The 13,283-nt window shown below is 33.7% G+C and overlaps 1 long non-coding RNA gene across 1 annotated transcript; it reads left to right on the top strand.

Annotated features, from left to right (window-relative positions):
- The first annotated feature begins 2,138 nt into the window (after positions 1 to 2,138).
- On the top strand, positions 2,139 to 6,176 carry LOC134247397 (uncharacterized). The gene is made up of 4 exons (XR_009987825.1): positions 2,139 to 2,200; positions 4,372 to 4,511; positions 5,266 to 5,421; positions 5,717 to 6,176. It is a non-coding gene; the product is annotated as an uncharacterized LOC134247397 (long non-coding RNA).
- Positions 6,177 to 13,283: the final 7,107 nt, after the last annotated feature.

The following is a 13,283-nucleotide window of genomic DNA, read 5'->3' as shown; positions in this document are numbered from 1 at the left end:
TGATATTACATAATATTATGAACTTTAAAAAAATAATTTTATGGGGTTGGGGTGGAATCAGCATGTCCATATGAATTGCATATTAAAACCTGTCTGCCATTAAATCTAACAAAAAAATCATTGAGGTTTTATATGTTTTAAAAATGCTTTATGGTAGATAGTGCAGATCCAATAATCTCTTGGGAGTAATGAGTAGACAAGCATCCAGTTAAAGATTAATTAATGTGTTCGTGTAGCAAGGCTATAGTTGTCTCAATCATTTCTTCAGAGCATTATCTTAATTAACTGACAGTGCATCCTTTGGGAATTAGACAGAAGAACTGTTGGTCAGTTTATATTTGATGGCCAGCCTTTTATTTTCAAAATTAATTAGGTATAGATTAAGTTGTTAAGACTAATTTGATATTGTTTAATATGATAGGCATTTGGCAAGGTCTAACACAACCAGTATAGAAATCTATGAATGATGCAGTATATGTTATAATTAATGCCTAACCCACAGGAGATGGATAAAATGGAAATCTTAAAATCAAGGTTGACATGATTTTCTTGCACTTTTAATTGTTTAAGATAATTGTAATTTTTTGACGGGCGTATCATGCTGTGGCGTGGCACTTATTTTAGATGATAGACCACTCTACATCTTTATACAACAGGTGCCCCTTCAGATTCTCGAAGTTACAGTGTTGAGTTTCCATGACTTTTCAGTGAGTGCACAACTTTATGTACATGTATACTGTAACCCAACTTTTATTCGTATGCGAGAAATTTTCGCGAAGTTTGCGAGAGCCTTGTCATCGCCAATATTTAAGGTGTTATGTGTTTAATATGAATAACAGATTCAAAAAGGCTTGATTGCAAAAATTAATCATTGCAAACTAGTTTACCCCTGCTAAATTACGAAATAAAGTCGTCGCAAATAAAAGTTGGTTTACAGTGTTCTACTTTCAAATTTCTACTCCTTGTAATACATTTTGGATTTGATTTTAAATATGATTCAGATTCAGATTTTTGTGTACAAGTATGATATTTAATTCTATTAAGATTACTAAATTGGTTCAAAAATCAAATTTGTGCAGTCTTTAAATTAAACAAAATTTGTCTTCTTCTGTAATGTTTAATTCAAAGTCACTAGGCAACACTGAAGATATCTACTTATTGCTTTTCAGTCCACGACTGTAAAAGGAATAAAGTTGACAGGACTTATTTCTACACTGTCCCTGGCACCAGCTTATGATGGAACCAACCACAGTAGAAATAGCCAGCTTCATCAAAGGTAAGTCTCCAGAGCAGTGTTCGTAGCAGTTCTTGTACTCTGTCCTGCATCGAAGCTTCAGGTCCGAGGCAAATCTTCCCTGCATGGATTCTCTTAAGGCTTGGGTTCTCCCCAGAAACGTGTGACTGCTAAGTGGAGCCTTAGCAAGTCTTTAAGGTTTTCAATGATGTGTCCTTGTTTTTCATATGCAGTGGCACTGTCTGTGAAATGGGATACAGTGTATGACTAGTGGACGGTCATCAACAACACAATAAGCGGCCCATCTCTTCTCATCTCCAATGGTGGTTTCCAGAGGAATGGTTGCAGTACAGTCTACGTGTCCTGGGCAGGCAACTTTCTCTCCTTTGCCTCGTAGGTGTGTGCCTTTCTTGCATAGTGTATTCCCACAGAACACTTCCACAACATTTTTCCTATGAGTTACATTTTCACATATGGTACAAGTCACTTGAAGTCACAATGCAGCTTGAAATTGGGTTTATCCAAAGGCACTGAAGGTGGCATTAATGTACCAAGCATATCCTTACGCTCTGATGGGGGAAGGATATCAAGTAGTCCACATTTTTCATTGAATTCTTGAAGGTTTTGCCTTATATTTTCTTCATATTACATTGGCGATAATTTTACCCACTTTGTTGTAGGTCTGTTGCATGTTTGTGGCTGATGCTGGTTCAATATTTGCATCAAGAAGCATGCCGGGCATACCCTCTGTTGTAAGACTGGTACCCAAGCGACCGACATCCATGGCCTTATTCAGCTGTGTAGCTCTTCATCCCCTGCCAGATCTCCTCACCTCTTTGTAAAGCTTTTCTCAGAGACTTGTATAGTTGCACTTCTTACATCTGATGGAAAGGATCCATGCCAGGCCTCGTTTTTCCTCCCCATGCTGATTTCAGTTGAGTAGACCATCACAGTCTGGAAACTTATGTGAGTGTTCTTAAAATGCATTGTTCCACAATTTAGCAGTCTTTTCTTGGTGAAGTACTTTGTATAAATTCCAGGGATATGCCTGAATCGTATAATCTTCATCTCACTGCCTCGGCTCTTCACTAGGCATCTATAGCTGCAAACATTCCATTTTTCTGTGGCCAAACAATGTCCTGAAACTCTTCTTTACTTAGTCTTCTTTTGGGAACAAGAAATTGGACTAGGCTGGTGGTCCCTATATTCTTCTGACCTATGAGAATATTTCAAAATATGATGCGCGCTTTAAAGATCAATTTCGATGGAAAAATTTACAATTTTTAGCTCACCTGAGCTGAAGGCTCAAGTGAGCTTTTCTGATTACATTTTGTCTGTCATCCGTCCGTCTGTCTTTGACCGTCTGCTGTCCATCTGTAAACTTCACATTTTCGACTTCTTCTCAAGAACCACTGAATAAATTTTGGCAAACTTGGTACAAAGCATCCTTGGGTGAAGGGGAATTTAAATTCTTAAAATAAAGGGCCAAGTCCCCTCACAAGGGGAGATAATCAAGAAAAGACAAAAATAGGGTGGGGTCATTAAGAAATCTTCTTCTCAAGAACCACTGGGTCAGAAAAACTGAAATGTAAGTGGAAGCATCCTAGTATAGTGTAGATTCTAAATTGTTCAAATCATGACCCCTGGGGGAAAGCCAGGGTCACAATGGGGAATCAAAGTTTAACATTGAAATGTATTGGAAAAATCTTTGAAAATCTTCTTCTCATGAACCACTGGGCCAGAAAAACTGAAACTTATGTGGAAGCATCCTGGTAAAGTGTAGATTCTAAATTGTTGAAATCATGACCCCTGGGGGAAGGGCGGGGCCACAATGGGGAATCAAAATTTTACATAGAAATATATAGGAAAAATCTTTGAAAATCTTCTTCTCAAAAACCAGAAAAGCTGAAACTTATGTGGAAGCCTCCTGGGGTAGTGTAGATTCTAAACTGTAAAAATCATGACCCCCGGGGGTAGGGCGTGGTAACAAACTAACAATAGGGAATCAAAGTTTTACATAAAAATATATAGGAAAAATCTTTGAAAATCTTCTTCTCAAGAACCACTGGGCCAGAAAAGCTGAAACTGATGTGGTAGCTTTCTATTGTAGTGTAGATTCCAAATTGTAAAAATCATGACCCCTGGGGGAAAGGAGGGGCCAAAATTGGTAATCAAAATTTTACATAGAATCTTTGAAAATCTTCTCAAGAACCACTGGGCCAGAAAAGCTGAAACTTATGTGGAAGCATCCTGGGGTAGAGTAGATTCTAAATTGTTCAAATCATGACCCCCGGGGGAAGGACGAGTCCACAATTGGTAATCAAAGTTTGACATAGAAATTTATAGGAAAAATCTTTGAAAAATCTTCTTCTCAAGAACCACTGGGCCAGAAAAGCTGAAACTGAATTGCAAATGGAAGGATCCTGGGGTAGTGTAGATTTCAAAATGTCTTAATTATGATCAGTGGGGTAGGGTGGGGATGCATTATGTACTACAAGGGGGAAATCTGGTAAAGAACAGAATGGTCAAAGCTTCTACAGTTTTGATCTGATTTCAATATAACTTGGCACACAAGTAGACTTCACTAAGATACATAGAATAGTGCATCGGTTTTTGATTTTGATGAACTGTGTTGCCATGGTTACTAAATATAGAATTTTCTGTGAAATTCCTTTAAAATGCTTCTCCTTCTACAGTTTTGGTATTATTTCAAAATTACTAGGCACACAAGTAGACTTAATTCACTAAGATACATGAAACAGTGCATCCGTTTTTGATTTTGATGAACATTGATGCCATGGTTACTAAAAATAGAAATGCCTGTGAAATTTCTTTAAAACGGTACTCCTTCTACAGTTTTAGTCTGATGGCAATGGCTTCTTTTCTCATCCTTCGTTATAAGTACAAACCAGTAGAGCTACAGTCTCGACAGAGACTTCTGGTCTTAGCTTAAATTTTTGTTTAAGCATTAATCCTTATTTTCTCTCTCATTACCCGGTAATTATTTTCAGGGTCTATTTAATTAATTCATTTAATTCAAGCTGTATAATACATGTTATATATAGTGAAATTATTTCCTTGTATGTGAACTGAAGAGGAGCAGATAACTCTCATTTTGACAATTTCTCTGATTTCAGGAGTAGTTTCCCCTGTAAAAGATCAATCATTCACAACATACAATGCGGCATGCAGTCTAGTCATCAATGGAGAGTTTTGACACCTGTATACCTGTATTCTACCAATCACCTTTGTAACCTTTGTTGTGTTCATCAGACAGGTAAGAAAAAACATTACCGTATATACTCGCTTATAAGTCGATCCGCCTATAAGTCGGTTGTATTTTTTGAGGAAGTTTAAATTGATTTGCCATTGACCCGCTTATAAGTCGTCGAAACTTTTTGCCAGAATCGGCTAAGAATTTTAAATCAATGCAGTGATTTTTTAACCTGATTTTAATTAAATTATTGTATTTAATTATTTAATTATTTCTCTAAATGATGCCAATATTTAATTTTAAATCATTTAACAAATAAGCAATGCATGCTTGAGATAAAAATAAACCAGTAGAGTAAGTAAATATTTGTAATTTATGTATCATCCTTGAATGTATATTATGTAATCCAGACTTTATTCTTCAATAGTTGTCAGAAATATATATAAAATGCTACATTTCACAGTCCAGAAAAAAGCCTCCTTATGACTCGCCTATAAGTCGGACATAGAATTTTGGACCAAAATTTAACTCCCAAAATACCGACTTATAGGCAAGTATATATGGTATTTTAAAAATTGATTCATTTCCTTTTTTAAGACCTAAATGCCATCTTGTTGTACCCTCCCTTGGGAATCTGGCAAAATCTCTGATCCTCGTAAACCTGAAATTTGCTTATGTCACAGTGAGAGATTTAAACTTTGAATTTAAAATTGACCTTTGATATACTGTAGATCATATATGATTTTTTTTTTTTGAAAAAAAAAACATTTGATTTATGATTCTTAAGTTTTCTCCAGGTTCCTTTTTATCATTTCAGGCTTTAGGTGAAAGTGGTCTGTCACTGAGTCAACAATTACTGTCTGTCACTGAGTCAACAATTACTGTGAGCCAATATTTGGTGCCATTCACAAGCAGAAAAATATACATAAACCCAACATTCATCATGTTTGATCTTAAACTACCAGACTACCAGGTAATTGGTTTATTAAGTATTAATGATCCTTATTTTGTCAAAAAGTGTTGTTTCTGTCTCAATCTATCTTTAACATTAGCTAAATGAATTTATTTACTTTGTATTTGAATTACAATTGTCATGTTTATTAAAAAAAAAAAAACTATTTGAATTTTTCTAGTCTAAAAACATTCTTGTAGGTAAAATGAGGATGTTTCTATCATTATCATTATATATACCCTAAAAACTTGTACTTAAATTATACACAAAGTATCATATAGTAAAAAAAATTACGGGATTCATTGTATTTCTATAGTGTTGGATAACTGGAGCCTTGCCTGGTACTACTCAAACTGGAGCTGTGGGGATGGAGTCCAGAGACATTTTCCCTATGGATGTGTTTCAAAGAATTCTGATGGAGCTTGGAGCAGTCTCGGTTATAGGAGATAATTTCGCTTTTTGTGTTCTTCCAAAAGTTTCCATGTGACCTAGAGATGGATATTTTTTTGCTACCCATGTTTTTCCAAGATTTAATTCCCATACGGCCTGAAGCAGGACAAACCCCCAGGAATACTATGTGAAGGAAACTTTATAATTTTTGGATGGTTGTGGGAATTTGATGTATTATTGTATTGTATAACCATGACATTTTCTAAGATATATCTAGGATAATAGAAGAATTCATTTTGCTAGATAATTGTTTAAGATTACTTAGGCTTACTGTTTTATCTGAATGAGACAGTATCTTTTAGAGAGCATTTAATGATGTTTTTTAAGTTAACAGACCCTACAGATTAGAAGTATTGAGGTTCATTAATTATACTTTTTTCCTTTTACTTAAATTTCCTTTTTGAAGTTTGTTGAACTCTTAAGATTGATTCAAAATTTATTTGTATGTCTTTGTTTTGAACATTTTTTTAATACATGTATAATTTTTTTTTAGATATATCATTTAAGCTAAAAAGCAATGGAGGTATTTTTACCAGTCACTTCCTGAACGCTGAAAAGAAACTAATTTTAGCATATTACCTTAGATTGTTTCTATACATAAGAAATCTAGGTAACTGTCCGATTTTTTTCTTCATATTTTCCATTTATTTCAATTCTTTTGATAAGTTATTTAAGCTTAAAGCAAGGTTTCCCCCGATCAACACTTGTCTTAGTATAACAGATTTAGTTGAAAGCAAAAGATGTATTTGAAACAGCACTTGTCTGAATTTTAAAGTTAAAAACAAGGGAGGTAGTGTTTGTCTGAATTAGGAACCTTGAAAATAAGGAATTTTTTTTTATACCCCCCGCTTGAAAAGCGGGAGGGCATATAGTGATCGTTTATTCCGTCTGTATGTCTGTCCGTCCGTCCGTCTGTTACGCTTTGGGGTACCCATCTCTTATCCGCAACTCCTCTCATACCACGGAATGAAATTTGATGAAACTTTTACAGAATCTTTATTTCATATTGCCATTGTGCACCTCCTATTTTACTTTTTGATCCGACACATATTTTGGGTTTCCCAGCCACAGCAAAACGTGGACTTTGCAATTATAACTATATGGAGGCGGGGGGTATCATTTAGTGAGCTCATCGCTCACAGTACCTCTAGTTAAATCAGTGCTTGATAATGAATAAATAGAGGGAGGTTTTTTGTGCTTGCCTGAATATTTAGATTAAAAAGTGAGGGAGATATTTAATGCTTGTTTGAATATTTAAGTTTAAAAAATTAAATTTAAAAGTGAGGGAGGTATATTTAATTTCTTGCCTGAGTATTTAAATTTAAAAGTGAGATAATTAATTAGTGCTTGCCTGAATATTTAAGTTTTCAAACACACGGGAGTTAGTTCTTGCTTGAATATTTTAATTTTTTGAAGGAAGGAGGTTGTCAATGTTTACCTGTATTAAAAATGGAAGTTTTAAAGGAGGGAGGTACTTAGCACTTGCCCGAATATGTAAGTTTTAAGACGAAGGAGGTATTTAGTGCTTGCCTGACATTTAATATGGAAATTTTACATGAGGGAGGTATTTAACGAAGGAATTATTCAGTATTTAGTGCTCTTCTGAATATTTAAGTTTCAAAAAATGAGGGACGTAGTTCTTGCCTGAATATTTAATTTTAAAGTGAGCGAGGTTGTTAGTGTTTGACCTGTGTTAACAATGAAATTTTAAATGAGGGAGGTTTTAAGTAATTGCCTGAAATTTACTAAGCCTATAGAATTTTTAAAGTGGTTGGTATTTTGCCCGCATATCTAAGTTATAAGATGAGAGAGGTAGTGCCTGCATGAAGATGAGGCTGAGGTATATTTATTGTTTGTTTAAATGCATTTGAGATCTTCTGTTATTCCCAAACTATTGAGTTCAAAAGCAAGGAGGATTTTTATGCTTATCAAAATACTAATTAAAAGCTTTTGTAACAGGAGTCAAGGGTTTATAAAACCTCTCTGTATACCCTATTACAACTATTAACATTAAAATGTTTAATTTTATTTAACAAGAGAATGTCACACTTCTTCAGATTTTTTTAATAAGGAAGTTAAATTTTTACAAAAATAATTTAGAAAGGGTAATTTAATTTTTCATATGTACTAGGAACACGTGCTTTTGTTTATTATGTGCTAATAAAAGCGACAGAAACTATTGGTCAGTATTTAAAGGAAGATACCTGTAGAACAGGTATTCAATTTAATCACGCTTTTAACTCATTCGAAGGCTTTGCTTTCCGGCATTCACACCCACCCAACCACCCACCCTCTTACTCCACCCTCTTATTTGTATTGTTTAATAAAGAAAGTTTTATTTAAAGGATTGATCAAACTATTTTCATCACAAGAAAAAAAAAGTTTTGTACACAACAGATTAATTGTCAAAGATAGGAAAAAATTTGCTTTGTCGCTCTAGATAATTTTATGTAAAATTTTATATAAATCTAAAATTGTTGTGTAATGGTACATATTATAGCTACATATAGTCGAAATGTGTTTACAGATAGTTCCAATTTACATTTATTTTGCATAGGCTTTACTTAAACAAATCAATTAATTGTACATTATAATTCATGACACTTGCAAGTTTGTGAGAATGAGTCCGCCATTCATTTTGTTTACCTCGCAGTTGCTGCGGACTTACAGGTTTCCATAGTTTTTTCAACATAAATCGATGTTGTTTTTTTATCTATGGTTTTTCCTGGGTGGCGAGGGAAGCATAATGTGTTCATACATACTTTATATTATGTTTTTAATCAGTGAAGGGAGGACATGTAAAACATTGTGTTAAATGCATTTTGTACTGTTCTATAATATTAATTATTTTTTGAAATATTTTAGAAGGAAGGTAGAGAATCGGTACTATTGAAGACTTGTGTTTTGTAAATGTATACGTCTATTAAATGCTAGCAAGCAAGCGCTTCCATTATTATACAGACAAGTGTTCTTGTAATGATAGTAAATAATTTATGTTTGTTTGAGTGAAACGAATTAGAACAGTATAATTTCTGTTTGAAGTTTTTTCTGCTTTTTAATTCATTTCAATGGCAAAACTTTTTTTTTATCAAACTGAAAATTCTATGAAAAATTGAGTCAATGAAAGTTTTGTTGATGACGAACAGTGATTGATCCAAAACAAAAATTGTAATCAATACAAATCTGTAAATAAGGCATAAAACAAGGATCACAGGAAATCACAGCTGTGGGATCAGGTGCCTTGGAGGACTAAGCATTCCATAACGATCCGGTCACACCTGTCACTAGCATAATGTAATGATCAGAGAAACGTAATATTCCGTGCTCAAATTCAGTATCAAACAAAGCTGAAATATTTCAGTCATGATAACCACCAGATTATCCAATGTATGGTATTTATTGTTAGGTATTCTGTCTTTCTTCTTCCTTTCTCTTATTTTTCTATGAAAAATTGAGTCAATGAAAGTTTTGAAGATGACGAACAGTGATTTGATCCAAAACAAAAACTGCAATCAAATTATCAGAAAAATATTTTTTTTCTTTCCAGTTACTTCAAAATCAGAATTTTTTCAGAGGAATTACATTTTAACTGAAGTTATCTCGAGGATTTATTAAACCTTTTTTTATAATATAGGGTATATACCTCATTATAGCTACTTGTATGAACATTGAAATGTCTGACCTATATTTTATGTCATAATCTACACTGTTTCATCAGTACTTGCTTTTGTTGCAATTCAATAACCATTCTTGCTCATCAGGTACACACACCTTAAGCTTTTTTTTTTTCAGGTACCCTGGTATGCCAGGGTTTTGTGTATGTTTAGTTAATTTATTTTCTTAAAACCTTTAATTGTCCATTTCTTGTTTTTTGTGTTTTTAATGTAAATAAATGTGTGTAAATTTCTTAGTTATCATTTCTTTTTAAAAGACAATGTTCTTGTTATGATTTATCTACATATATAACTGTGCTGTACAGTGGTTGGGGCATTTGCTGAAGAGTTGTGCCGAAGTAATGAGTTGATCTTTACATCACAGGTTTGAATGCGGAATACTCCAACCATAGGACAGTCCTTGGGGTGAGTCCCTGAGTTACCAATATAGGTATAAATCTGCAGTCCTCCACGCCAATGGAGACATATCACAATATCAGTTAAATATTTTTAAAGAGATTATAAACAGATGTGGAACTGAACTTTGGTACCTTGAATAATTGGGTATCTTGAATGACAGTGATTTAGAAGTCCAAAATGGTCGAAATACTCTTAATCTCAAACATTCTTTCTTGATCCCATAGTTCAGAATGGCAAGTTTTGACAGTGCATGTACTGAGTATCTATATATCATTCACTGTTGAAATACAGAGAACTAGGCCCATGTAGTTTATCTAATATATTATATGGATATTATTATACTGAACAATGGTCAGTTACTTTGCCATGTAGGTACACTAGCTTTAAGCAGTATTGGCTAATTAATCAGTGGTCAGTATACAATATGTTGTTCACTGAAGATTCACTAGTTTGTTTTAAGGACACCTGGGTCATGACCTTTTGTCCTATTTGTATCAGAGTTGAATTGGACCAAGGTGTAAAATGTTCTGGCATGAAACAAATTTGGTTTGAATTAAAAATCTCAAGACTAGAAAAGGAGAACAGACCTTAAATAAATTTGAAAATATTTCTATTGATTTTTTATCTAATTTTTGAAAATGAAAAAAATTGTTTTCTTTTAAATATGCAAATGTATAACTTTTGATTATATGATAAATATGACTGACATACTGTACTCTTCTCTGTTTGTAGTCTTTGAGACCTGATGAAACCTTATGAAAATGTAAAAAGAAAAAAGTATTTTCCCCTATAAAAAAAGATAAATTATGTAGTTGAATCGCCATTCTGTGGTAATATGTACATTTCTACTGAAATTAAGGTCGCGAGATTGCGTGAGAAATACTCAAATTAATATTCCAGGTTGGATTTATATACAGATGTTAAATTTTTTTCAAAACAACGAAACAAAAAAAAGAGGAAAAACAAGGCAGCCCCCCCCCCCCCTTGGGCAAAAATATATCTCTTAATTATCAAGGTTACTTTCTCAGAAAAACATTTTGGAGTTTAAAGTCATATATTTAAAAAAAAAGTTATCTTCAACCAATAACAAATAACTGAACAATAAATTATTTTTCAGTAAGAAAATCAATAAAATTCCCCATTTTCAAAAGGTGAGTTATTTCCCCTGAAGGGAACTCTTTTACTGTGTTTAATACGCATGCGCTATAAATAAAGTCACTTCCGCGGACGTTCTTGATGTAAACATGTTTATGGTGTAATGCATCTGTCATATGGAAAAATGTTATTGTGCTTGTGAATAAAAAGAAATCTTAACTGATTCGTATTTTTTTTAAATTGCCCACTCATAGTCTCTTTCTGGATTTGTATTAATCTGTGTAGTACTATAATAAGGTGCTGTGTGCCCCCCCCCCTTACAAAAAAAAAAAAGAAAGAAACAAATTACTGATAAAATGCTGATACATATTCGAATAGGCCTATTAAAAAAAAATTTTAAAAAAAAAATCTAATAAGCTAATTTTCGGTAGTGGATATTCTGCAGACGGATCATCATTATTTACATAATGTGCGGAACAAATTTTTAGTTATAAATTTTTTTTCTATTATACGTCTCTGTTTTAAGAATTAATCTAGCCTGCTGCAGCCATATTTTCTTTGTATCTCTAGGAATTTTTTGGAGACTGATGATTACCTCTGAAATTGCTGCATATACAGCAGTACTTCGTCTTCCGCGACCGATACCAAGAAACTGCGTTTTTGCTCGATTGTATGCCATAACATAGAACTTTTACTTTTACAAGAACACATTTGGTGACAATTAAAGGCCTATTTCATTTGAATTAACAGTGTTTCTAGAATTTTTTATTTGTAAAATAATTGGTTCACCATATGTAGTATTAAAACTTTGAATAGAATTCTAAATGAATAATTTAATCTCATGTCCTCATGTAACGAAGAAAGACTAATTAAAATAGCATTGACCTGAATTCGTGTTACATATGTCGTATAAAGTCTGAGCTGCATTTAATCAAAGTTTTAGTGTAGGATCTAAGCATATGTACATGTATATTCCCGAGTAAAATACACATTTTGTTTTAGATCAGAGAATTGAGAGCAGAACCACGAAATTGATACAATAATTTCCTAGCGTATTTCTCGTTAATTAACGGAAAACATTCTTTTCTCAACTGATTTTTATTTTTTAAAAATCCTTTCAGTGTAAGTACATGTATTTATTTTTTTAAGTTATTCTTTTTTGCAAAGTGTGTAAAAAACAATGAGAGAGAGAGAGAGAGAGAGAGAGAGAGAGAGAGAGAGAGAGAGAGAGAGAGAGAGAGAGAGAGAGAGAGAGAGAGAGAGAGAGAGAGACTCATGTAACCCCGTGTAACTGACATACATGTACATCTGTGAAAAAATATATGTACCGTAATTTTATTGAAATCACAATTATAGTAATTCTAATAATTTTAAATTTTCACAACTATGGTTCATATTCAACTGTTCAACCCATTTACATATTCGTTCTATGTACCTGTACGCACGGGGGGGGGGGGGGGGTGGTGGTCAAGGAGCTTAGCCCCAACCCCACTTTTTTCCCAATATAACTTTTTCTATTGAAAATGTTCATTGATAGACAGGTTGCCAATCCCCCCCCCACACACACACACACGCACACACAGTTAATACTACGGTAAAGTTATATAAGGGAAATGTAGTATTGTATGCCAAGGAACTGGTACTGAAATAAGTATCTTTTTCAACTTTGGGCAAGGTTTTTCTTTGCTTGTCAACTTTTCCAGGTAAGAAAAAAAATATTTCTTCCCCCCCCCCCACTTTTAAAGATGATGCTTCGTGTCTGGCTAATTTTATAGAATAATTTATTATCTTAAAAAAATGCAAACCGTATTTTTAGCTTTTAATCACTAGAAAGCTCCGCGGAAGTTAGGAAGAGTTCCGATTTTGAGGGGACATAACCTTTTGAAAATAAAATTTCAATTCAAATTATCTAAAAAAAATGCAGGCCCCCCTGTAGCTATGTTCTGTAATGTCATTTGAAAAACACTTTTTTTTAAAACTGAATACACGCAACTGAGAAGCAGACGCACAAAAAGCATGCAGGGAAGTGCTGACCAAAAAAATATTTGTTGGCACAAACACAATTACAATAATTGGAAAAGACACAACATATTATAGCGAGCGCAGCGAGCGTCGTAACTGCGAGCTCTAACGACAACGCCTGGGCGAAGAGAAAATTCGGACTACTGCACATTCATTCTTTAGAATTTTTTGCTGCAGTAATTTTGACCCACAATGCATCACTTAGCAAAGTTGCGTTCTCGCGAGAATGACGGCCAATGTTCA

This window comes from Saccostrea cucullata, unplaced genomic scaffold, assembly GCF_032062105.1.
Source record: "Saccostrea cucullata isolate Sc308-1 unplaced genomic scaffold, CSIRO_AGI_Scuc_v1 ctg2684, whole genome shotgun sequence".
NCBI classification, from domain to species: domain Eukaryota; kingdom Metazoa; phylum Mollusca; class Bivalvia; order Ostreida; family Ostreidae; genus Saccostrea; species Saccostrea cuccullata.
This window is presented reverse-complemented; position numbering and strand designations above follow the sequence as displayed.